The 26041-nt window shown below is 40.5% G+C and overlaps 1 protein-coding gene across 3 annotated transcripts in view; it reads right to left on the bottom strand.

The window, feature by feature from the left end:
* ADARB2 (adenosine deaminase RNA specific B2 (inactive)) overlaps window positions 1-26041 on the bottom strand; it is a 324992-nt gene that overhangs the window by 133265 nt on the left and 165686 nt on the right. The window contains exon 1 of one of the 3 annotated variants that reach the window (XM_072854666.1): window positions 3255-3295. The exons of the other annotated variants lie outside the window; for them this stretch is intronic. The gene's annotated coding sequence lies outside the window, so the exon portion shown is untranslated. Of the gene's footprint in view, window positions 1-3254; window positions 3296-26041 lie in introns of those variants that run through there. 3 annotated transcript variants of the gene reach the window in all.

The raw sequence follows: 26041 nt of genomic DNA, 5'->3' as shown, positions 1-26041 counted from the left end.
CAACAAAGAAAATCCTCTTTTCTGGTAAAGCAGGAGTTATTTGAACTGCACTGATTCAAAAGACCACAGTATCTGCCATAGCTAATGAGCTCCTAACAAACTAGGGATGCGCTGCTAGGGCAACATGACTACAGTCCTCTCGTAAACCATCAGAAAATAAAAGCTACATCTTTACAGGATTTAAACTACTGCAGACGTGGGTATACTCACTGTCAGAAAAACCTTACTCTTTTGGTGCTATATACCATTTGTTCTGCCGCTGGTGGCAAACTGTAATGTCCATGAATTGAATTTTAGGATAAGATGACTCATGCCTTAAACTCCGTTGATTACAAAGGGAAACTTGTGTGACTGGCTCAGATATAGAGGTAAACATTTGGCCAGATGAAACCAATGTCATATGTCTGATCGTCCACAGACCTCTCACACTTGCTTTCATGAAATGTCCTCCTTGGCTTGCATCTAGGTCTTCTTCCTGCAGAAACTCAGGCACAAGGTGGCAGAAGAAGGGAAAATCATGGCACCAGAGTGTAGGCACAACATGGTGTCAGAAGGTGGCTGAGGCTCATACCTGTAGTTGGATGGTATAGAAATATAGATAGAAGCACAAGGTTGTGGCCTCCGAAGTGGAACCTGTAACCCTGCATCAGAGCCCACGAGAAATACTTGGGTTTGGAGAGCATCAGATACCTTGAACAGGGGCACACAGGTGACAGCCGCCTTAGTGAGGTTTTGATCAAAGCAGTCAGTAATAAACACTGAAGATTGCAGTGTATCCTAAATCCCATCCCTCTTCAGGGCTTGGGGAGATTGCTTAGGGTCACTGAGAGGGACCCCTTCTGTTTGGGACTTCTTCCTGAGGACTGATGTCCAGGCCCTGTCTTTCAAACTGGTAGGAAATGGGAGCAGGGATCACGTCTTTTAAGAGACAGGGTAAGCTGGAGGATGACAGTGAAGGGAGACCCTTCTACCCAGTGTGGCACAGTGACCACATTTATCCAGAGCAGGGCTCTGGCGGGGCTGGAGACTGGCACCCCTGGGGCTGGCCCTGACGGCCGCGGGGGAGGCTGGGGCTGATGGCCGTGGGGGAGACCCCGGGGTGCTGGGCTGTGGGCAGGGTGGGGGGGGGGCATCAGCGCCCTGGCAATCAGCAGACTTTTAATACAGTCTGGCTACCTCCACGTACGGTTCCACTTCTATGTATACTTTAATGCTCTTCTACATATATTTTAACCTTTAAATTAGACCAGTGAGTTTTCAATGTAGGAAAAATAATAATGAACATTTAACAGTAATCCTGCCCTTCCCCACAGCCAATTATGGCAGGCACTAATCCACCCAAAATACCAGTCCTTGCAGTAATCACAGACTTAACGACCGTGCTCGCCGAGGCCTCACTTGACTTCCAAGCGTATTGATTAAAATATGCTGGTTCTAATATGCAGCAAAGACACTGTGAACTGCCACCATGTGTCTTCTCCCGCGACCGCCTTGCAGCAGACCCTGCAGCACAGGAACATGCCTACCCCCCACCATCAGCGCTGGGTCACCGTCCCGAGCACAGCCCCTTTGCTGACGGGTGACAGCGAACGGGCACCAAAGAAGCCGGTGCACGTCCGTGGGCAGCAAGCGCCAGGACAGGGAAGAACTGGCACTGCCATGGGGCTCATCTGAGCAACCCTCTGATGGGTCCAGCCTGCACCCCGACGTCCTGCAGGGTGGATGGTTTCTTTGTTATGCTGCCATACGTAAATCCTAGGTCAGCATAGCAAAACAATATTTATAACCTCGGTTCTTCAGTATTAGAAATAGGCTGTGCTCTGAGTTTTTCAGTTTTGTAGTATTCTTCAAATTCTGAATCCAGGACGGTGCAATGTATTTGGAGTTATGGGGGGTCACATCTGTAGTGCCATGGCTAAAGACCAAGACATTGCAACCATATTTATTAACTTTTCCAAGGCATTTGTTTGTCCAGGACCACTCAGAGTGTCCAGGAGCATTCGTGCTAAGAAAATTGAAGCATTTTGGCCTTCGCAGAGCTTCAGTGAATGGATTTGCTTCATATTTGTTAACAAAAGAGAGCAAGAGAGAGAGAGGGAGAAAGAAAAGGTGGCAATTTGTCTCCAGAAGTAGCCACACAGTAAATCTCCAGTGAACAGAGTTTTATGGGAGAAAGTCCGTTTCCACTATTCTGCTTCCAGACTTTATAGATGGTTTTCAGGATAAATGCAATTGTCTAATGCTGATGATTTAAATGCAAACAATCCCATCGTTTGTTTCCTTGGCCCTGAGTGACAAAACTTCAGAGTTGCAATGTGACCTCTGCCACTTCCACAAATGACTTACTAGCAAAAAATCAACTTGTTCAATTCAAAAAGAAATGGAGAAAAACAAAGCCATATCTTCCCCCCAAAGGGACAAGAAGAACATAAAGTCATGCTCCATATGGCCCTGATACTGTAAGGTGGCTCAGGCTGTAGATTGAGGTCTGTGTCATTGATACGTGTAGAGCTCAGGATCTGTCTAGCTCACGCCTACTGCTGAGAGAGTGATTTGTACCTAATTTGCTCAGTGGTTTTAAGCTTTTTCTTCTGTTTGTATCAGACTTTGATTTTTCCAGATATACTTGTCAGTAGAATTTGCTCAAATGCACTTTGTAAATGCTTTTCAGTCTATGCAAACTATTTGTTTTGACTGTTCACTACTCATGCTGTGTAACCAGCCACCTAAGGCAAACTGCAGTTTTCCAGTGCTTTTGCAGATGACTGATCCCTGAAGTCCCCTGAACAGTTTTGCAAATCTCTACTGTAATCTGTCTCCAGTCACCCAATAAGGTTACCAAAAGCTATTTCTCAGTCACATAACAAGGGTCACTATCTGTTGACTCTTAACAGATATGCTTAGTGTCCTGACAGAAAAGAAAACAATGATGGAGTGATTTGCACACACACAAAATGAGTTGGAAAAGGAACATTTTCATGATTCTTTTTAACCTAAACACATTTAAAATGTAAAACTCACCTCTAAATCTCTTCTTTATAAAACTAATAATAAATACAAATGTTAGCTTGCAGAATTCTTCATAGAAAATAAGCACAATAAAGCTTCTATTCTAATATGGATGCATATTAGATCTTTGCTTGGCATATCTCTAATCAGGCTGCTGATGAAGAGATCTGGAGGTCTGGACTGCACGACTGCATCCCCAGTTTGAATCCATTCAGTAAGTTATGGCAATATTCTATGTTTTTTACCATGTAAAAAGAGGTGTGATTTCTGCTCCTGATGAATGGCAGTGGACCTCCTTTCCTAGTGAATAAAAACAGAGAGCGTCTTAAGACTAAACCATAACAAATCCCTTGACTGCCCCAGAGTCTTTCTCCTGGTCAGCTCGATGCTTAGCACAGTAATGGCTAAGGTTAGATGAGATGAACCCCACTCTGACTGTCTGACTTGTCACGACTGCCAGCACCAGGTTGTTAAAAGACAACTGTTGGATTAGTGCAGAAGTAACACTGCCTGCACCTGCAGAGTCCTCTATGGAACAAAGATGTTGCACTTATGGCTAGTTAGCGTGGCTTTTAGGAATGAGCTGCAGAAGAAATCTGACTGCTAATAGCACATCTATGGGCAAAGGTGCAACAGCGTTCAGAGTGCAACAGAACAGGTCTCCTGAATGTGTGTCATTTGCCACAGCTACATCAGTGAAGTCCCAGGCACCTTGTGGGGCCACATTTATTTCTAACAACCTAGTTAGAAACATATGTTATGGATCAGAATATTTTGCATTTTTTAATGTCCAGACAGGGGTCACACCCCGAGGCTTCCAGACTCTTGTAAATGACAACCTCTGACTCAGAGTTCGCGTAACGCAAAATACCTTGTTATGACTCCTTGTGGCAACATCGTTACATGTGGCATAATTAAAAGAAAATAAAGATATCTGACCTAAAAGAGGCAGCATGTGTTTTTAAGCATAGAGGAAGGTCATTCAGCACTGTTATTTTGAGGACTCTGCTGACAGAGGCTTTTCTGTTACATTCTAATTTCAATGCTACTATCTATAGCCCTTTGTGTAGATTTGTCCTTTCAATGTGCACTATTGTCAATGAAAAAATACTGTAAGCTGGTTTCAAGGTGTGACTCAGAAAAAGCTGGCAAAAGGATGCTCTGAAATTTTCAAAGCCATGCTGCATATCTTCAGTTTTAATGGACATGCATGCAATCCTCTACAGTTTGGAAAATCTCTTCCATAAGCTGCCTCCCATCTACAAACAAGAGACAAGGTCATCCAAAGGGATTTTAGCACATGACAACAATGATTATCAACTCCTGTGGACACCCTTGGAGCTCTGTTATGGACAATATCTATGAGAAAGTGTACATATACATCCCTTTTGCATGCACACACATATATATTTAAAGGAACCTTTGTGATTTTCCAAACACAGGCACCGAGTTTGTAAATCATAGCTTCCAAACACCTAAACATATACAGGAGCCACCTACACCTCAGAGTTTTTGGCATCCAACTAAGATACTTATGTTTAAGTCAGGCTTCCCCATGTCCAAGAGAAAATCTTTGTATTTATTTATAAGAGTAAGGCTTGGTAGACTCATGGGTTTTTAAAGCCATTATGAGTAGGCTTGTAGAAGAGAAACCAGGGCCATACAGAGATCTGGAGAGAGGTAGATCTGGATGAATGGTGGCTTTATAAGGAGCAGCACAGAATACATGTTTAGAAAGACATCCCATTTTGATTTAGGATGCACAACTATCCCTGGTATTGCCTATAAGCCCATCAGAAGAATATGATTTCCTGGCTCACAAGGATGATTTTCTTTTTGAAGGTCTGCTCTAAAGTATTATTGAAAAAGCAAAAAATATCATAGCTTCTTCCAAAACAATTTAGAACCAGAAGATGGAAGGCTTCCTTCCATTCTTTCCTCTTTCTTACATGCTGCCCTGTTCCGACAGGCTGCTCAGGAGGACGACAGGGATTTACTGTTTGCTCCGTGGCACACAAAAAAAGGCATTAAAATAAAAAGTCCTCATGTAAATAGTTACATCAATTTTGCAATCAACCAGAAAAAAAACAAACAAAAACCAATGAGGTCAGCACTGAATGTACTAATCTTGCCAATGCTCTGTGTAATTAAAACAATTTCACCTTGAAATCTGGCATTAATTACAATATGGAGCACCTCCAGACCTTAGCATTTTAGTTTGTTTTTATGGACCTAGTTAGAACAGAGGTTTGTATGTGGAATATTTTCTAGTCTTTTTGTTTATGATCCATTTAGCAATTTTTTTACACAATCTATTTGTTACATATTAGTTGTTGCTTCTTTCTGTTGCCACACCTGCATGACTTGGGGAATGCTACATTGCATCTCACTTGACAGCAAAATTCGTCACAAAGTCATTGAGACCAATGTAGTGGCAAACCCCAAGTAAATCCCAAATCTGTATTTACATTTAATGCATATAGCATTGAAGATATCTGCTGCTCTTGTCCTCTAGACAGTGATAGGACAAAATTTTTAAAACAGTTTTCAATTTTCAACACTAGCATTTCAAATTTCCCACCTTCACAGAGGGGCTCAGTTTACAAGATAAGTCTAAGAATAACCTGAAAAAGTGTTGATATTTTTCTGGAAATCCATTTGCATAAACCAAAAAGGAGGCACCTCAAGTTACACACAAAAACCTCAGCTTTGCCCTTAATTTTAACAGGGAAAATGGATCTCAACTTCAAACTTTAGGGAAATGCAGGCCTTATTTTAAGCTTTAGCCCTTACACATTTAATTGAGTAATTTAGGCTTCTTAGTCAAAATCTAGTCTGATTCTAGTACCAGTCTGATTCCTGATTTAGATTTAAGTTTTGTAACTTGGGCCTAGCTTTAATTTAAATACTGAAGATTTATTCAGTTGCCTTCCTTCTTCTAACGTCAAGTGCTTTCAGTTAAAGAGATTTGTACTTGAAATGCATGCGTTCGGCATCGGTACTGTTAAATTAATAGTGATGTATATGTGTTTGTAGGCACAGTGACCTTTATTAGCTTCTCATTATGTTCGAAAATAGTTCTTGTTATCTGACTGAATGAATTATGTTGAGCATTGTTATGGCTCAGATAACCTATTGAAACTAGTTATTTTTCATCATACGTTAAATGTTAAAACTAACAAGCAGTTAGTTAAGCATTACACTGGAGACTATCATCATGTCTTACATCTTGGAACATGCACTTTCAAAACTGTTCAGATTAAAGATGAATCAAAGCGCTTCAGCTTCAGGGATAGGACTGGAGGTGCACATCCCCACAGACAGAACTGGAGTATAAAATCCAACACAAATTGCTTTTAAAATTTAATAATTCACAAAATCTATGGTTAAGCATAGCCTGGCTGGGGTAGATAAGTAAAATAAATACTGCAAAGTCAATTTTTAATAATCTGTGGCATGAAATTTAAGCACAAGAGAAAACATTTCACAATCAAGTCAGAAGCTTTCTGTAAATGATCAAATGAGAATTTTAAACCCCCTCACCTACCAATGCAAAATACATCCAGTTTATCCTTTAGTCCACACAGCATATTCATATATTTCTTTGTTTAAATGCCTTTTACTTCTAATAGAGCCTTTGGTGCAACCCCTTTTTAGAACTAGAATTATTTACAACGATGTCAGAAGAAGATAGACAGATACTGGACCCGCTTTTTTGATGGTGAATTGGCGCATCACATGCAGTCACAGGAAATAATGTAATTAGTTCCTGTGCTAGTCTGGTAACAAGTGGTCTGGTATATTTATCTAATTATTGAGACAACACATTTACAACTGAAGGGATTTTGTTATAAGAGGTTTATAAAACTCTGATTTAGGCTGATCTTCAGTCTCTTAATGCCAAGTAAAAACTGGCCTTCAAGCAACATTTTTGTATGATGAAGAATAAAATCCCAGATGGATTATGACAAGTCTGTGTCGTCCTAAAAGAGAAATCAAAATGAAAAGCAGGGAAAATTAAATGGCAAGGATAATATATATATACACACATTCAGGGAGAGAGAGAGAGAGAGAAAATGTGAAGATTTGTACGTATTTTATGCATCTGGAATCAGTGTGCTAACATGCTGTTTATGCTAAGAGGTGTACCATCTGCAAGGAATAAAGAAAAGGGAGAGATTATACTATATTATGGGGAAATCATATTTTGACTTTATTATTATGGTTGTGGCTATTTTATGAAAAGGAGGTGGATTAATAATTGTCTAACCAACCAAAAGGGAAAGAGAAAGCAAAATGGATTTTTCAGAGAAACAGGTTATTTCTCCTGCAATAATAAGGAGCTTGTGCAATAGAGCAAAGGGAGGAAGAGAGGGCAGCGACGAGAAAAAGAGACCGAGTCTCATGGCGGGAGAGACGCGAGAGCTTGGATGTCTGCAGGGCCGAGCGTGGCTGCAGAGAAAACGGTGAGCATGTATCAGCAGCCACAGGCAATGGAGTCAGGGAGAAAAGAGGTCCTCTGGTGTCCTGGACTGGCTGCAAAGAGGATGCCGATGAGCCACAAGACTTGGTTGCATGTCTCCTCGGCACAACTGCCTCCTGGGGTACCCTGGGCATGGGCAGAGGATGGGCAGGACAAGTGCCTGCCGCAGTGCAACCCCCAGGGCTGAGAGGAGATCCTGCAGCCAGGGGCTCATCTGGAATGGGATGTGGGCTGGGCCGGCTACATCCTCTCACATCCCCAGGTGAGGTCCAGTGCTGGTGCGGAGAGGGACCAGGGCCGGTCAGGGCACAGAGGATGATGACATTGGGAGCCCAGGCGGGTCCCCTAGTTGTAAACTGTTAGGAGATGTTCTCTGGGAGGAAACTATAGGGAAAACATGCAACATTTCAATCTAAGGTAGAAGAGCTAAAAGCGGGTAAAGCTCACCCCTACACGGAGGGTCTGGAGCAGGTTTCCTTCTCCTTTCATTTGCACTCTCTCATTACGGATATTTGGCCGACGTTATTGTACATCTTCCCCCTCACCTCCTGCTCCTGCTTCAGCCCAGCAGCTTTTTGTTCTGAATGGAAGGACAACACAGACAAAGGGCCTTTTTCCTGAGAGATATTGGTGTCATTTACAGTGGGCTAGAAATGCATGTGCTGCAGTGCCCTGGGCCTTTCAATCACCCGCCGAGAGCACTCACTTTTCATTGTTTCCATTTTAACGCTGTTCTTGCAGCTGCAATTGCAGCCTCTTTGAATTAAATCTGGGTTAACAGTCTGAGGACAGATAAGCCCCAAGAGAGGAAATGATGTAAATCCAAACAGCAATTCTTTAACCTATTGCTTTTTTATGACAGGCTGCATGCGATCGGAAGCAAAGTGCATTTTTGCAGTCTATTCTGATTTGCATAAACCTTTCTTTTGGTATTTGCATAATTTTTCAATTAATCACCAGGACAATACCCTAACTCCTGAACATCTCTCTCCCAGGCATTTAAGGTATTCTTGCTACTATAAAAGATTTAGACACCGATGATGAGGCCAAGACCTGGGGTTTTCCATTTATTTTGCATGTAAAACCCCGTCCAAATGTTTACTGTACCTTATACTCCCCAACGAGTGCATCAGTGATTACTGAAAAAGCACAGATGGGACGTAGACAGTTTTTCATTCGTTGTTCCATATGATAGACCTCAACACATCTGGTACGCTATGAAAAGCATCTTTGCACTAATTTGTTTGTCAGTATCTATTGAAAGGACTATCTGTCATCCTGTCGCATTTTGGTTGCCCTGAGATGTCTGAAGACAAGACTAGTCACAAATTGCGACTGCTGGCCACTTGGGACTAACTGGTAGAAACCACCAGCTGTTCCAAGGATCATCAGTGGTGGATTTGTTTCTTTTTTGTATTTTTTATAAGCAGAAATTTCAGTGTAATCTCTCCTCAGACATTTTGCATTTGCAAGAAGAAACCAAATCACTTGAGCAAGAGACAGTTTGTCCTCGCTGTCCGTGTGCACATTTCCATCTGCTTCTACAGCTGGGTGAGTTTTCTTTGACTGTACAGGAGTGATGCAGGGGGCAGAAAGTGCACTTGCTGCTGTGCATGTGGTGATCTTAACGCTCGCCTTTGTATGCTAGGTCTTTTATGTCAGGAACCTAACCATAAATAGATCGGTTTGTCAGGGAGAAGTAAAGATCCTAAAGGAACCTCAGTGTTTATATGAGTTGATCAATACAGGCTGAGAATGGTTTTTCCCATAGTTCTTCACGCTGATCATCTTCTTGAAAGACAGCCCTGTGATTTATGATTTGTTACGATTATTTTACCTCATCTCCTTACCAATGAATCAATGTGTTGGATGTCATTTCTTTTCCAGTCTGATTTTTTAATTTTCTTATTATAAATGCTTTATTGCATTAAATTCTGATTGTGTGACTAATTTAAGCCATTTCTCTTCAGTCAAGACCTATTCTGGCATGAGAGTGTAGGTCTGATTGAAGGTGTGAATTTCAGGTTCTATTAATGGCGGGGCAATATAGACATAAATAGCTTTCAGAAATATGAGAAAGCCTATGAAATGTGGTGGAAGCATTCACATGCCCATTCAATGGGCATGTAAACTCCAAAAATACTGGATTGAACTGTCTGTAGTTATTTAAGTATTCAAGCATTTTTACAATTAATCTGAATGATCAGCAATACACCAGCGTAACTTGCACTTAATGCCAGCTATTTCAAAATAATGAAAAGATTTTTCTACTTAATGGCATATAATCCTTTGAAACTACTGATCCAAGTAACAGGCCATACCTTGCTTCTCTAGTATTATTGAAGGAAGGACCAGCACCTTATCTGTACTGGAACAATAATGACATAGTGTGTGTTTACCAGCTTGTCACAAGATTACTCCAAATGTCCAGGTTGTGCTCCTAAGCTTTGAACGCGAGTCCCACATGAGTTCTGCCTAAAGTTAATGGTGTGTTGTGATCCAGAATACTCCATAAGCATGATAAAGGAAGATAAAGAAAAGTCTTCACACTTTCCCTCAGCTAATAATTGAATTACATATGAAGATTTAAACCAAAACCAACCTAGTAATTTGAACACCTTCAAACAAGTGTTATCCTCTCTGATATACGCAGCTATTCAATAGTTTAGACAAAAAGGTGAGCAGTTCAATAGTTCTGACAAAAAGGTGAGCAGACCGTCCTTTTTTTCTGGGAACCTGTGATGTTTACTGCCATTTTGGGCCAGATTTTTCAGATGGTCTGAGCCAACATGTGCCGGTTAGCATCACCTAAAAACTGGCTTCCTTAGTTCTTACTGTGTCACGTGAGTTGTCCCCTAACCACTAGATGACAATGCTCCTTTTATCCAAACATACTCTCTAGGCAGTACCAATTTACAATATTTGGAAGCTGTGGTTATTTAAGACTTGGATTTTTTAGGTTGCCTCTGGTTTGTGAATATCCAGTTTGCAGAGATAAAAATAGCAACTAATTTTATTGAAAGCAAAATTCAGCTCAGTCTAACTGATGCAATACTAGCAAGCCTGAGAAGGAGAAGCAGAACTGAAGTTGGCTCAGTGTCAGAGACTCACCCTCAGACAGATGTCTCAGGAGGGTATTGAGTCACAGCCAACAAAACCCAAGATGCACCACGATCCTGACCAGAATTATTTGCAAGAAGGGCCCCCTCTGTAAGTGAACACTGCAAGAATCGGGCCCAGAATTAGCAATCGGTTGTGATGGAAGAGCATGTTCCTCACTCCTGCCAATACCTAAATTACAGCGTATGAGAATGCTGCCAGTGTGTCTTGTTTTCTTAAATCCATTTCATGTCTCCAGTGGGGTAAACCTTGCTAAAGTTGTATATGACAGACTTTTAGTTGGTTTTGGGGGAAAAAAAAAAAAATCAAGCAGCCTAGTAAACCAGAACAGATATGCTGAGGGAATCCTTAAAAATTAAGACAGCTTTCCATGACTGCAAAGCACATTTTGAGCTGAATAATTTGAGGATTAAACAGCCCACAATGTAGCTGGTTTCACAGAAAGTCTAATTTGATAATGAAGTGTTCTCACACAATTTAGGCTTTTCAGATGGCTGCTAAACACAGAGGTGTGGTGTGCGCTAAATGAGATTATGTTCTAAAAAATGGTTGCAGTGAACACGTAGCTGTTGTGGAGAGCAGCAGCATGATGCTGGACCCTGCATTTATATCAAAATTATGTCCTTGTAACACTCAAACCAAAATGACTGCTTTTACTATTTCCTTTTTCACCATAAGATTAACACTGAGTCTCCTACTTCTTGGTCTTGGCTTGAAAATCAGCTTTGTGGTTGCAGGATTCATTACAGAATGGTTGAGGTTGGCAGGGACCTCTGGAGAGCATCTAGTCCAACCCCCTTGCTCAAGCAGGGGCAGCCAGAGCAGGTTGCCCACGACCATGTCCAGTCGGGTTTTGAATATCTCCATGGATGGAGACTCCACAACAAAAGCTGGTCTGAGCAGTGGCAGCTGAAGGTGCCCAGGAAAAACATTGTGGGTCTGAGGCAGAAGTGTTAGCAGGTAGCTGATGGAGGAAGACTGCATAAGTCCAGTAACATCTGTACCGAAGTATTTCACCTTGGCTCTCCAATTCCTACGCACTAGTTTAAGAGAGACCTTCACATAGGAAGATAATATTTTCCCAGGTTTTCACTATGTGGCTATACATACACCAGAAGTAAATTCTTATCTCATCTGAGAATCCCAGTGGATCAGCTGGGACTCCAGGAACTCAGAGACTTCCCTTTCCTCCTTCTCTCCTTACCCTGCAGGTCTTCCTATTACACATCCCATGCCTTGTAGAACTGCAAAGCCTTGGAGGAAATCTGATGAGAAGAGCTTTTACCAGGAGGCTGTCTGTATATTTTACATTCAGTGCAACAGAAAATCAGGGTCACTTTAGAGAGAATTTGATTGATACTGCTTACAATCAAAGCCAAACCTAGACACCACAAACCAGGCACCTGAGAGGCAATGCAATTTTAGCATCATTTGATTTAAACTTCCTAGAATATTGCAAGTCTGGGCACAGTTTTTTCCCAGTGTCATACACTGACTCCATTAGGGTCAAACAAATAAAACTTTATTTGAAAATTCCTTACTTGTCTACTTCTGTTTGCCTTAGTGCAAAATTGATGTGACAGAGATTTCTGAAAACCCTTTCTTCCTGCAGGGATTAATTCTGGTGGGACTCTGTGTGTTAGGGTTTTTTATAATCTCTGCTGGCTTTGAAAAAGGACTATAGCACCTATGGAAATGATCATGCCATCTGCTTCTGTAGTTGCTGTCAGTTTTCAGTGAATATAGAAAGACAAAAGTACCATAGGCTGAAACTGGTGCATGATGGGAGAACTCAAAGTTGGATTTTTATTTTCTTTAAAAACCCCCCACATTTCTACAGTTTCCTGCTTCTCTACCAGCTTCATTCTTTTGGCCAAGCAAGAGATGGGAGACCCGGGAGATGAATGGAGGGCGTACAATAACAAGAATCGATCTGTAACTCTTGAGTCACAGAGTCACAGAATCACAAAATCATACAGGTTGGAAAAGACCTTTCAGATCATCGAGTCCAACCGTAAGAGTTGGACCAACTCTTGGACTCGAGGTCCAACCAGGATTCTGACCTATGAAGGGATTATATCCTGGATGTCACTCCCAGCTGTACCCGAAGTGGCATCTGAATGCATGTTGCAAGAGGCAGCCACACATATCAACGAGGAGGGATGGAGAGGTTGGCTCTGCCTGCCTTTACTGGCACGGCCATTACGAAAGGCTCTCAGCAGTGGTTAGCATGTTTGCACTCTGCTGCCGAGTTTCCTTTCTTGTTTGGGTGCATGTGTCCTGTTGACCAAGTAAATGTTAGCTGAATTGGCTGAAACAATTTATTAACCATGGAAAGGCAGGAAGATATTTTAGGTTCACTGCACCAATCAGAATCTCTTTTAACGTAACATCAGTTTATGGCAGATATAAATCTTTAAAAACCCTTAGCATCTTTTATGAACAGAATGAATACTTTTATGCAAATATGAGCTGTTCTTCTGAAGTCACTTACGTTTATGAAACACCTATAAATTTCCTGAAGGTTTGCAGCACTGGGACACAACAATAAGCCACCAGCAGTTTTCATAGCAGTGATCACTATTTTTGAGACAAGCAAGAGACCTATTTTGGAAGATGCTTTATGCCTTCCTGTAGTTTAAGATTTTTATTCCTGCTTCAAAGATCGCTTAAGAGCTACCTAGGGCTGGTATTTGAAATCCCATTTGCCATTTGGTGAAGGTGGAAGAAAAATAAACAACAGTAGGTAACACTTGGCAGCTTCTATTAACCAGTGTAACATGAAGGACAGTCTTCAGTGGAAGGTACGTAGTGATATCACATTTACTAAGCAATATCTTTAAACTTGAGGACTGGTCTTGTGATTCCTTATGTGAAATGTAATACATAGGCACTTAAACTTCCTCTGCTCCTATGACTTCCATGTACTTCTTCAGGACTGCCACATCCCTGCCCCTGCAATTTTGCTATGAATTTTATGGAAATTATTAAATTGTTAAGACTTAAGGTTCTTACGGGAGCAGCCACAAGGGAACATTGGCCATACTGGAGCTAACAGGAAATTTGTTATTGACAACAGTGAGGACAGGCTTTTACCATCTTGCAAGACAAATGTGCTGGTGGGAAGTAACACTTCATTTGGGACTTCCAAGAGTGTATCATCTTAAATTGCAATGGCTTTGAGGGGGTAAAAAATCAGTGCTGGAACTCTTAATGCATCCAGGTACATCTAAATTTCCCCTGGGGATGGAATGACTTAACTGTCATTTCAAGTTTTACATTCTTCCTTTAAATCAGCTATTTCATTTAAATAAAAAGGTTCTATATTCTGGGATGGAAATGCAGCTGCTTCAAGTAACCCTGCAGCATGTTGATTTATTACTGACTATATACTTCTTCAAGGAGAAGATTCCTTAAGAAGACACTCTACAACCGGCTCCATATTTCTTGCTACATAGCTCTTTATATTAATCTCACCATATCTGCATCCATGAAATTTGGGAGGAAAAAATGGAAAATAAGGTAATTACATATTTGGATAAATACATTTGCAGGATTTAATGCTTTGTGTTCACATGAATAAACTACTCTGCTGTCTGCTATTAGAGATGTTAAGAGAAAAGTTATCTATCTGAAAAGCATCTTTGATGCATAAATTGAGAAATGAAAAGATTTGCAAGTTTCTACTTCTACTTTTCTGAAACTGTATGTAACTGTCAGTAAAACTAGCATTAGGATGTACCTTTAAAAAAAAAAAGAACAGAATTCTGAAGGGAAAAAGATCTCTTTTTTGCTGAGAGTCTTTACATTTGCTTTTTAAGTGATGAAAAAACCCCTTACAGTCGCACTTTTTCTATTAAATTTAAAAATGAAGGCTATAATGTTATATACCTTTGTACCATCATGCCTTAAAAAGGATTATTATGCAGTAAAATTGGATGAACTCTCCTGAGGTTGGTTAGCATAGCTTTTCACCAACTTTAACACTGGTTTTGTTCACGCACAAACTGCACTTTGTAAGTTCCAGCAAGCGCTTGCACACACAGGAAAACTGCCTTTGTATTGGAACAAGTGCAAGTGCCAGACCTGTAGCTCACATTCATTTTTAAGGAAGTGTCGGTCCTAACAGTTCCAGTGTTATTAATGTGCAGTCAAAATCTTACTGAACTGAGCTCTAATAGTAAATCAGAAATGGACGGTGGTGGTGGAGTATGGCTCTCTGCAGAGAAGAAAGCAGTAGGAACTTTTCTAAGACTACATACTTACACAATAAATGTTGCTATGATGGAAACAAGGTTGATGCTTTTTTATTTCAAATCATAAGTGTATTTTGCTCAAAAAGATCCAGCTATGCTGAAGCAAAGGTTGCACAGACTCATAAACTTCTACGTGGTTTGGCCATCAGGGAAGGACTATGAACCACAGGATATCAAGTATGAGTTAGATATGGGTTGTTGGGACCAATAGACATCTAAATAAACACCTGAAGCTGAACAATTTTAACACCCCCTAATGCCTAATGCCTAATGTTCCTCAACAGACTGTGCTACCTAAAATCAAGGTAGGGGTTGGGGTACTAACCATCTGATTGCTACTTTGTGCAGGACACCGCCATTGTGACTCCTAGTACTGCTGAGAACCAGGAGAAAGAGACCAAATGAGAAGGAAAATCCACCTGCCCTTCTTGGACACCACCTCTTTTCTTATCTCTGGTTTTGAAGGAAACACTTTGTGCAAAAGATATGGGGAGGGATCACTGACGACTGGGTGTGATTTCGCACACTGGGCAGGCACACGATTCATTGCTGGATCCCATTTTTCCCCTGGGAGGAGAATTCATTCAGTTAAACCAATGACCTGAGGCCTTTCTCCAACAGGGCAGTTTAAATTCATGAAACTCATGCTCATATATAATAAGAAAAGGTAAAATGGGATACAGGCCATTAATAATATCATCAGCTCAGTGAAATTAGGGAGCCATCCTTACTACCGCACATGAGGATAATGTGGTCTACTTCCAACAGCAACCTTAGAGAAGAGCCATACTTTAAATAAATAGCAAGACTTTTTCAGTACTATATAGTTGCTAGGCCTCACTTGGGTTGTGCATATGTCTATACAATAAATGGTCTGGGATGTGCTAATTGTTACTGCAGGATCAATATTTAAAAGAATTCATTCCCTGCCCACAGAAATGTCTATTTTGGCCTAAAAGCAGATGAATGGTGGGAAAGAAACAAAACTTAAACACACCTTACATTCCTAGCTGCTCTTAAATGACACTTTAAGCAGCCATTTTAAATTAACAATCTCACTAAATCAGTCTTTTCAATACTTTCACCTGGAGACCTGAATTTAAAAATCATAAAATCTCCCTGCAAAAGTGTGTTGTTGGAATTGGGTCAGGCCATTTCCAAGATAAAATGTTGTTATACAAGTGTGTTAAGATGCAATTTTATCCTTTTATTGCCCGAATAGGAAAAAAAGAAAAAAGAAAAAAAGAAAAATGAGATACAGATTCCAAACAAAATGTGTCTCTAATCGGATATTTCTGTAACAAAATGTATTCTAGCACAGTATATATTGAAACATGGTATTTTAGGATAACTATTGGAAATATTTTACACATAGTGTTAATAATATATGAAGCACCTAAATAAAAAGGTTTTTTATTGCTGTGAACACAGGCCAAATACTACGAGTCGTACATGTTGAATAGAGCAGATTGGTTACAAATGCTCCTTCTATAGAGATCTTTAATAAATAAAAATTCTCCCTACATAGTGTGACAGCCTAGTTTTTAAGCTTACTTGGTGGTGTCAGCTGAATCACTGCTAAGTACGAACTGTCAAGTCTAGCAGACAAGCGTAAGACTCTGTATAGTTGTTACCTGGTTTCATTTGTTATAGACTAGTTAATAATAATATCAGTCCCATACACCACTTTTTCCATATGCGTAGGGAAGGGAATCCCTGTGTTTACAGAAATTCAGAAGAATGTAAAATGACATTCCTCCTCTGTTGTACACAGCTTATGTTATTTGCTTTTCATAGTATGGATCCTATTATATCCCTTACAATAAACTATTTTAATGGGTAGGTTTTTTCCCAGTTACTTAAAAGGGCACATGCAAAGCAAGTTAGTGCTTTTGCAAAATGAGATGGGTAATTTTAGAAGAGGCTGATGCTTGTAATTTATTGTTATTATACAATTCTTATTTTTAGAAGACATCTCAGGTAATAAATCCTCATTTACATTCATATCCTCTGTCTCTGGATTTGAAGAAGCGTCTTAATGTCAACAGCAGTTGAGATGATGACAAGTGTCTGTCTCGGACCTCTGCATAACACTTGCTTGTCCTCAAGTTCTGATCAGTGTAATTTTGCCATAGCTGAGGAAAGTGCCTTGCCTCCCCTCCCATCGCTAAGCAGGGCGAATGGCAGGAGGTGTTCATCGTGTTACGGGTCAGAAGTCAGCTGGGTCACTGGCAGGGCATTTTGATGCACTCTGGCAAAACCTATGGAGCAGAAACTCCAGTAGGAAGGCTTCCAGGTGCCCTAGATTGCAAACAGTGATTGGGTTTGTTTTCAAAAAACACGGTATAATTCAGAAAAGGAATGTGCATTACAAATTGTGGAGCACCTGGACCACAGAGAGGCAGACGGTGAAAATTTAATTTGCTTTCCATGTGCAGCAGAGAGAACTCCTATTATTTGTATGATTAAGAATCTGGACAGATTATTAATCAACTGGATACTTAACTCTAACCAGATCTTATACGACGTTATCATATGGAGCAGTGACAGAAACCCCTCAGAGCCCTGCATGCTGTGTCCTGCAAGTTCATTCTGTTTCATTTGATTTCTGTGGCCTTTTCCTTTCATACTGAGAGAAAAACAGAAGAAATGTTGAAATGGCTCAGTGGCCTGACTTAATATCATAGCAGTTCTTTTTATGCAGGACATAATTCTCTCTGTTTGCTTCCAGAGGAAATACTGGACCACGTCCTCCTGATGGGGAGCAGCAGCTCCTCCGGACACGGCACTGTCATGAGCTGTGCTCAGACAAAGAGATGGTCCTGGTGATTTCACAGGCACCTTCCATCCACAGCTTTCTGTCCCATCTGGGCCTTGATATTTATTGTATCATTGCCAGAACATCGACAGAAAGAGAAGCAGCTCCACTGACACAGCAGATGAGAAGATCCTCCCGAAATGTTTTAGCACAACTACTCATGTCGAAAAGAGCAGGATTGGTGGATGGACTTTTCTGACCATAAACACACATCTCCTGATAGGCTAGGGATGCACTGCTGTACAGGTTGTAAAAAAATGCTCATGCTGAAACACTAGCTTTCCAGCAGCTGCTATAAAACCTTAACTGCAGACAGAGGAAAGAACATAAAACCAAATACAGTCAGACAAGGTACAGATGATGGTTGGTAGCCATCTGAAGACTCAGACTAAAAGATTGGTTAAAAGAATTGCCCAGGGATGGACCACTGCTCAGCTTTGACATGTATGAAGCTGCAAAAAACCCCCCATGAACTCATCAACCTCTGTGAGCAGGTTTTATCATGCAAACACTCAGAGACCGTTAGCTAAAGCAGTGCTCCCTGGCAAGGCCACAGTAAGACCAGGTAGAGTACGTGGGACATATGCTTACTAGCCTTGCCCAAATTCTGAGCCAGGCCCGGGGATGAAGGGCAAGAGCAGTTACATATGCCACCTACAGCAAGAAAATTATCATGGCATGAAGCTGGGTAGCTGATTATCTCCCAAATGGGCAAAGAAGTAATCTATAGCAGACAAGAGCTTGAAGGGGTCATGAATTCCTTCAAAAGAGTTGAAGTGACATGTACTGATTCCTATATCATCTTCTGGAACACTGGAGGAATAAAAATTGACTACATCAACAGCACTCCTGTAAATCATAAACAGGACAACCTCCTTAAAGGAAACTGTACTGAATTTCCTTGGGATAAACTCCTGATGATCATAAGGAGTTATAAAACATTTTGTTCCTTTGCTCATGTCTTTCCAAGTCTTAGTCAGACAGGCAGCTTTAAAAACAGAAATATAAATCATTATAATCAATGTAGGGAGTAATATTGTATTTTAATGGTAAAATAATACCAAGACTGCAATAAATTATACAAAAACAGCATTAGGAAACCTATCTAAGATGTTGAATTATTATCGGAGGTGAAGTTATAGACTTATAAGTTCATAAATAATAATGAAGCTTCTGTTGGCAACATAAGTAATGTTTAAACTGCAGAGTTTAAACTCAGTTTTTACTGAACAAGAGCTTAAAAAGAGGAAAGACAAAGTGGAGAGGGCATAGCCTCAGATAAAGCAGCTGTTATCATTCACAGGCTGTGCGGGGAATGGCAGAGTCCCCTACAATTGAAAAATAAGTTAACAGGCAAGTGGTGCAAGCCCTGAGCCATTGATAATACCATCTCTAAACAAATCAACCTAGGAAAGCCTTTGAATCCTGGAATATCTGGTAAAACAAAAACCAAAGTGAACTTGCATTTGAAAACAAGCTCCCATTTTCCTCTGCATGTGACCTCAAAGAATCTGACCTGTCATGGATATGTTAATTCACACTTGCTAGGGTACAAATAGCACCTCCTCAGAGTGGTTTGATGAAAATTTAATGGTACCTTTGAGCCCTAACCATGAGAAAAGGCCAAACATGACCTGAACGATGCACTCCTGTAAGCTGATGTTGCTGGGTCAAAAGAGCACGTGCTGCAAATACCAGCTGGTCTCCGAGGGCTCCCGCTACCCCTGAGAGGGCTATCCATCACCTTGCTTGTTCCCTAACATTGAAATACTGGTGGGAAAACCCTGGCAGTGCAAAACCGAGCCTGGTAATGCCACCTTTAACTCATGCAACTTTGAACTGATGTTCCCGCCTGTCCCAAGGGACATTGCAAACTGCCAAAGCCCGGGACTGCGCTTTCCCTGCACCGCGCCCAGCTGCTGCCGAAGGAAGGCTCTCCTCTCCTCCCTCCTGTGCAGCTCTGATGACTCCGAGACAAATACACCTGGGAGAGCTAAAAAAATCTTGTGGAAGTCTTATCTGGGTATCAGCATCGTGCTTATGTTTTACTAATAAGCTTCAGGTAAACCATGCCTACAGCTTGCTGAGCTTCTTGAGCTGATAAGTGGTTACGAATGAAAATCTGAATAGAATATATACTGTACTACTGAAGACAGATCTGTTTCTAATGAAAAACAAAGCTAAAAGAGGTCTCAGATAAATCAAACAGGCTTCTCCGGGCCGGAGAACGGAAACTTAGCTCAAACTGGTGCCTCCACAAGACAGCAAACCTCACATCCACAAACACTTCGCTACTTCATTTCCACAATAGTTTTAACAAGGGGTTACAAAACATGATGGGTGAAAATCTTACCCTGCTGAACCCATGGCAAAACTGCCTGGGTTCCCATGTATGGAGTTACATACATAGTGCTCTGTGTGTGTGTGTTTATCTATTGATCTATATCTATACATAATATTTATGTGAATACAAGTGAATTAAATCTTGTCATGCCCTGGGCAGGTAAGTAGGATTAAACCCATAGTACTTATAGCCCATGTAAGTACAAAAGAAATTATATGACTTGTTGAGGGCTGCCCTTCCCACTTTTGGTAAAAAAAGCTTGAAATTGAGAGTGTCTGTTTTTCAGGTTGATGGAGCCTGTCCAAGGGTCATCAGTCTATCAAAACCTCTTCTAATTCTCCACCATTCTTTACCTGAATTTTGAATATTCAACCATGCATTCATGGATGCAGACTAGAAAATTTTTTATTCTGCAAGCAAAAATCTACACTTTCCAGCTTCTCAAAGTCAATTGATTTCCCTTTAAAAGGGAAATAATTTTTAGGTAATCTTTGGTTCAGGTTAGATTTAGAAAAGGCTGGACAGACTTTGAATCACTTTGTTAAAAGTTAGTGACCTTGATATGTGCCTTCAGATGCTGTGAAAGAGGAGAGAGAGTCCATACTCCTGATAAGCGGTCTTTTTAAAAATAAACACCAAACAGTGAGGAAGTTACTGTTGCATTTAAATTACCTATTTATTTAAAGTAACCTTCAAGACCTGATATTTACTTTTGCTTGAATATAATTTAGCATGAGAAAGAAAGTTGCATGGTTAGTGAGAATATACGGACATTTAGCTATTTTTCCTATTTATTAGTGTAAATATTTTTATTATCATCTGCTTTGTTGACTAGCAGCTTGCCATGAAGGAAGAAGCCACAGAGTATTTTATTATGCAAAAAGACAAGAAAGCTTACACCGGATTTCTGACCTCAAATCTGTCTTTTGTCAATAACACTGACAGCATTTCATCTTTGCGGAGCTGAACACTATCTGCCAAAAGAAAAGCTCCTTAAATGAAACAACAACTGAATATAAGCATTTTCCCCTTAGCCAGCTATGAGCTGTTGCAACGATCCTTGCAATTAATGATGATACCACGCAGTAGCGACTCACAGGGATTGCTTCAATATTTATGATGAGTCTCTATTTTCCTAAGTTGCAATGGAAGTGTCCTGTGCTAAGGCAGAAAGTTTCCCACCGGAACACCACTGGGTTCTGGAAACCTTTTGTCCTGGTTTTGAAGCATGACTTCGTTTACAGGGTGTCTGGAGTGATGGCACAAAAATGAGATGGACTGAAGGAGGCGTAAGGTGAGGGTGCCAAGGATGGAAGCAGAGGTGCCAGCCATACAGAAAGCACAGCCAGATTTTTCCAGTCCTTTTTTATCACACTTGAAAATTACTTGGGAATCTGCTCTGTGGTCCAATTACTTTTTCTCTTCTATTTTGTTCTTGTTTTATACATGTTCAAAACTGCTTCTCCATGACACGGGTTTTCTTAGATCAACAGCTTTATGCTATCTCCTCTGCCCAAGAGCATGCTGTGAGCGGTGTGGAAGCCCTGAGACTGCTGACATCTCTGAAAAAAGGTGCCATATGTCCCTGGGGCACCAGTGGGGTATGACCTGAGTGCTCTGCAGCCAGAGCAAGGCCTGCTCCCTGCAGTGTTTGAGGAGGACTTCCCCAAGCAGGTGGATGCTGATGGTGGCTGACCCTGATGGCACTTTGGGGTGAAGGGAGGAGAAGGGGGTTTGTGTGGAGTGGATGCTGTGGCAGGCAATCAGTATCAGCTGCCCTTGCTTTTTATCTTACATACTCCCAAGATGTACACATTTGCAGTCAATGTTCCTCAGATTTTGGTTGGGTAAAGAAAAGCGGGAAGGACTTGAAACTTTCCTCCTGTGGACATTACCTAAGTTTCTGGCTTCTCTCCAGAATTTAGACCTTCCTAAATACAAATAAAGCCTTTGGAGACAGTAAGCACATTCCTTGCTCTAATAAATTTCTTCTGTCCCTTGAAAAGGTCTGGGACTCAGCATCCAAACCAGTTTCTAGGAGTACCTCACTTGATTGCTACAAGTAAGTTAACAGCCAACTTCAGAAGGCAAATAGCACTGCGGGTTGCCTCTTATCAGAGGCTGCCAGGACAGGTAGAGGAGAAGCGTGGAGACTATACTGGCACTGGCAGCAGAAGATCTGAGTTTGGGCCACAGTGACCCTATGACAAGACCTAGTGCTTAAACATGGATCCTCAAATCATTTCTGGAAAATTCCAAATCTATTTAAGAGCCAGAGAAAGGCTCTTAAAATGTGCAGGCTGGAATAAGCTTTGCGATGGTCTCCATGAAGGATCAAATCCATTTTCTTCTACATAAGGTCTTTGCTTTTGCACTGAATAAAAGCACTTCCCTTTCCGCATCTGCAACTTCTGCCTTACCTATCCTCAAAAAACTGTGATATCTGTGTTTTCCCCTTTTCCCAAGTTCTCCAATGCCCTCTGACCTTTAAAGGCTTTGACACAAAAGGTGTCCATTTATTAGAGGGGCTGTAGAAGATCTAGGCTAGCAGGACTTTAGTTTACATCAAAGTTGAAACACTTCTTGAAAGAGTCTCCTAAAGGGGTCCTTCCCCTTCTTTTTTACCCTGTAGAGGGAGGAGCTGCACCACATGATTTTCACAGGTACAACTTATTTACAAGCAAAATCCACGTCCTGCTTATCCATACAGCCAGCTGACAGATGCTTGTTAGCAGGTGAAAAGAAGGCTACTTGTTAAAGTGCAGCTGCTTCGATATTTTTTTGCCAGCTGCATATCAGACACCACCTGGCAGGAATTTATTCATTAGATATTACTTTAAAAAACAGCAATGTGATGAATTTAAAATGTTAATTTGGAATGTTTTAAGGAGTAGGTAATTGATGAGGAAATACAATGCTAATTTGCTGTGACTGGTATTGCTAGTGGCTATAATATTTGATTACTTTTCTAGGTTTGCAAATGAAACAGCTATTGTAAGTCTGAAACAATAAAATAGCAACAATCCTTTCCCATATTTATTAGTAAATAAAGGACATGGTGGATTCTAGGTCACAGAGATTCAGCTGAACTTAGGCTCTTGATGGAAAGTTAAGCTCCCGTTAATAGCTGGAGAAAGCGCCTGTATTCTTTGTATTAACATTTTATGTCACCATAATGTGACAATTTGAAGATCTCTTAAGGGAATTGTTCACAATGCCTTCATTTTACCTTCCTGGGGTTGTATTTTTAATGAAGCTACTTGTCCTTTCCTCAGTTTATTATAAGTAAAGAAAAAGGTATTGTAGGAATGAATGCAAACCTCTAAGCATAAGTAAATTTCATCCAAGTTAAAAAACCCGATCATGAAGAATTATCCAAAATAGAAAATTTGAGTTTAAGTGAAATATATCATGTATAAGGTATTCGAACTGGAATAAATGAACATACTTCATTAACGGTGTAAGTTTTCTTTTCCTTTGCCTCTTAAAAATATAACAATCCTCTCTCCCACAGGACTGATCTGAATCCATATATCAGCAACAGTGAAAAAATAGAATTTCCAGGAAAAGAGTTCATTTATAAGACTGGGATTCAGCTCCCAAAGAGCATAATTCAGTTCTGATTATTATATTACTGGATCTCTTCTTGGATAATTAATAGATGGGATAATCTGTAATATATAATTACAAGAAGACCAAAGAGTTTCAATCTAATTTATTGGCTTAGTATTTTATGAAATGAAAGTTCATTACAAAACAGAGAAAGCCTTTTTTGGTTTGACCTTCTTATCTAATTGATACTCCACAGATACTTTAATGTCCATTTATTTTCTAACCATGTCATATGTGCTCTGTAAGAGTGGGTAAAGTCACAGAGACTTTCTGTTATCACTTATTTACAGTAGCAGTGTAGCTCCAGGGCTTCAACCCATGAGAAGTTTTAACTGTAATGGTCCTTTCTCCTTCGTCTTTAATCTGACCCGTGAAGGTGAAGCAAAACCTCCTGTAAGTTAGAGAGATGTGGCTTTGGAAGTGCCTTTGTATCATGGTAAAACAAGCAGGCACCTGGGTATGATGTAAAGTCAAGGGAAAAAACTTGAGGGCAAATGAAAACAAAAGGTTTGCCTGAGGTTTTCAAGAGACACCGAACCTTCCCCTGTTAAATCTTTCCTAATGCAAGGGAAAATACCATCTCCTCAGTTTCACCACAAACAGGATAAGCACCACCTCTTGCAGGTTTCAGGAGCATAGGACACAGCAAAAGGTGTTATGTTTGTTGGATTTCCAGGCATGATGTTTTCCTGGAAATCGTATCTCACCAACTAGATTTTTCCTTTAAAAATTCTTATAGCCCTGATGTGTTCTGAAAAAAATAAAAAGTCTTACATCCACAGAAAAAGTGAAGTCAGGCTAAGGTTTCTGATGAAATTCAGGCCTTTTGCTTGAGGAAGGCTGAGGCTGTAAAACCCAGAAAGACCATGGGTGCAGATCCAGTCTGGAGAGGAGGACGTGGCTGTGCAGTGGTGGCCGTATGGAGGCTGGCCAGTGCCAGCAGGGGCGGAGGAGAGGAGGAGAGGAGCTGCTTTGCCTCTGGTCCTCTCCAGCCTGCCAGCGCTTACTAAAGCAGCAAATATGACAGACAGTGATTCCCAGCTTCCATGCCAGGAGGATGCTGCCTATGAGCCTGTCTGAAGCTAGCTGTTGACAGAAGACATTAAGAATTTAAAACTGAGGATAAAGGGAGGCACAAAGTCTTGTGCTGCTGGATGGCTTGCTTTGCGCAAAACTGGGGTCCATGAGGCCGCACATTTGGGGGACTACTGGCATAAACACTTGTAAAGGCAAAGCTGAACCCAGAGCATTTCTAATGTGGCAGCCAGGAACATGCTTAGCTTAATGAAGAGCTTTTTAAGGCCAGTTTTCTTTTTCTGTTTTCGTTCTTTCACATGCTACCATTATAAAACACCTCAGCTGGCCTTAGGATGAAAGACTTAGTAACATATGACTGCCTTTTGAGATTCCCTGTTATGTCCTTAATAGATATCTGTGACTCTTTGCAACTCTCCGTAACAAGAGCAGAGTGCACCTACACTCAAGATTTTCTGCAAATAAATCCCATGTGCAAAGCAAGCACTTTCTACTAACCCACTGCTAGACATAAACCTTCTAGCAGCAATAAAATGTTAAGCATGTAAGTGAAAATTCCACTGAAGTATATGGCTTCACATAGGGTCATCTGTCTCCTTTTCCCTAATTTCATACTTTTTCAAGAGAAATAGTTGCTTTTTTCAGTTTTCAGGTATTTTCTGTAAGCTGCACCATATATTTCGGATTGGTAAACATATATCATTAAGGAAAGAATAACTACCGCTGTCCTCATAAAATCTGATCATACAGTTGCACTTAGTTTTATTTCAATTTAGATTTTTTTCTCACATATATATTTATTAAAAATGTCCTTGTATAATCATCACTTCTGTGTATTTACAGGGATCAGTTCTGCTACCACTGAAGTCACTAGCAAGAACAAATTGGTAGGAAAAACAGGACTGGTTTCCCTTCATAGGGAATAATAGATGAATTGGCTATACGGTAAATTAATTACTGGAAGGTATTTCTTTCAAGTATTTGGAACTGAAAGAGTACAAGGGAAACTTTGGTGGCTTCTGACAAACAGGAAAAGGCAATTTCTTTCTATATGCTCATTTGAATATTCCAATGCACATTCTATATGCTGCTTAATTACAGAGATCTAATCAAGTAAACTGAAAGAAATGTTCAGATCTTAAGAATGATAATGAAAGATTAACTTAATTTCTCCAAAACTAGAAGAGCGGGATTAAAAGTACTGTTATTTTTCCCCTATTATTTTTTTACTTAAAGTTGAAAAATGAACTAAATAGCTGCTTAGCTAAAGGTCATTTTAAAAAAAGAGAGCAGAGGAAGATTATGGTATATTTTCAGATCAGTTGTTTCAGCATCTTATCAGCCCAAGCTGCGTACAGGACAGT

Source organism: Ciconia boyciana, chromosome 2, assembly GCF_034638445.1.
Source record: "Ciconia boyciana chromosome 2, ASM3463844v1, whole genome shotgun sequence".
Classification (NCBI taxonomy): Eukaryota; Metazoa; Chordata; class Aves; order Ciconiiformes; family Ciconiidae; genus Ciconia; species Ciconia boyciana.
The sequence above is the reverse complement of the archived record's forward strand: the minus strand, read 5'-3'. Positions and strand labels throughout refer to the sequence as shown.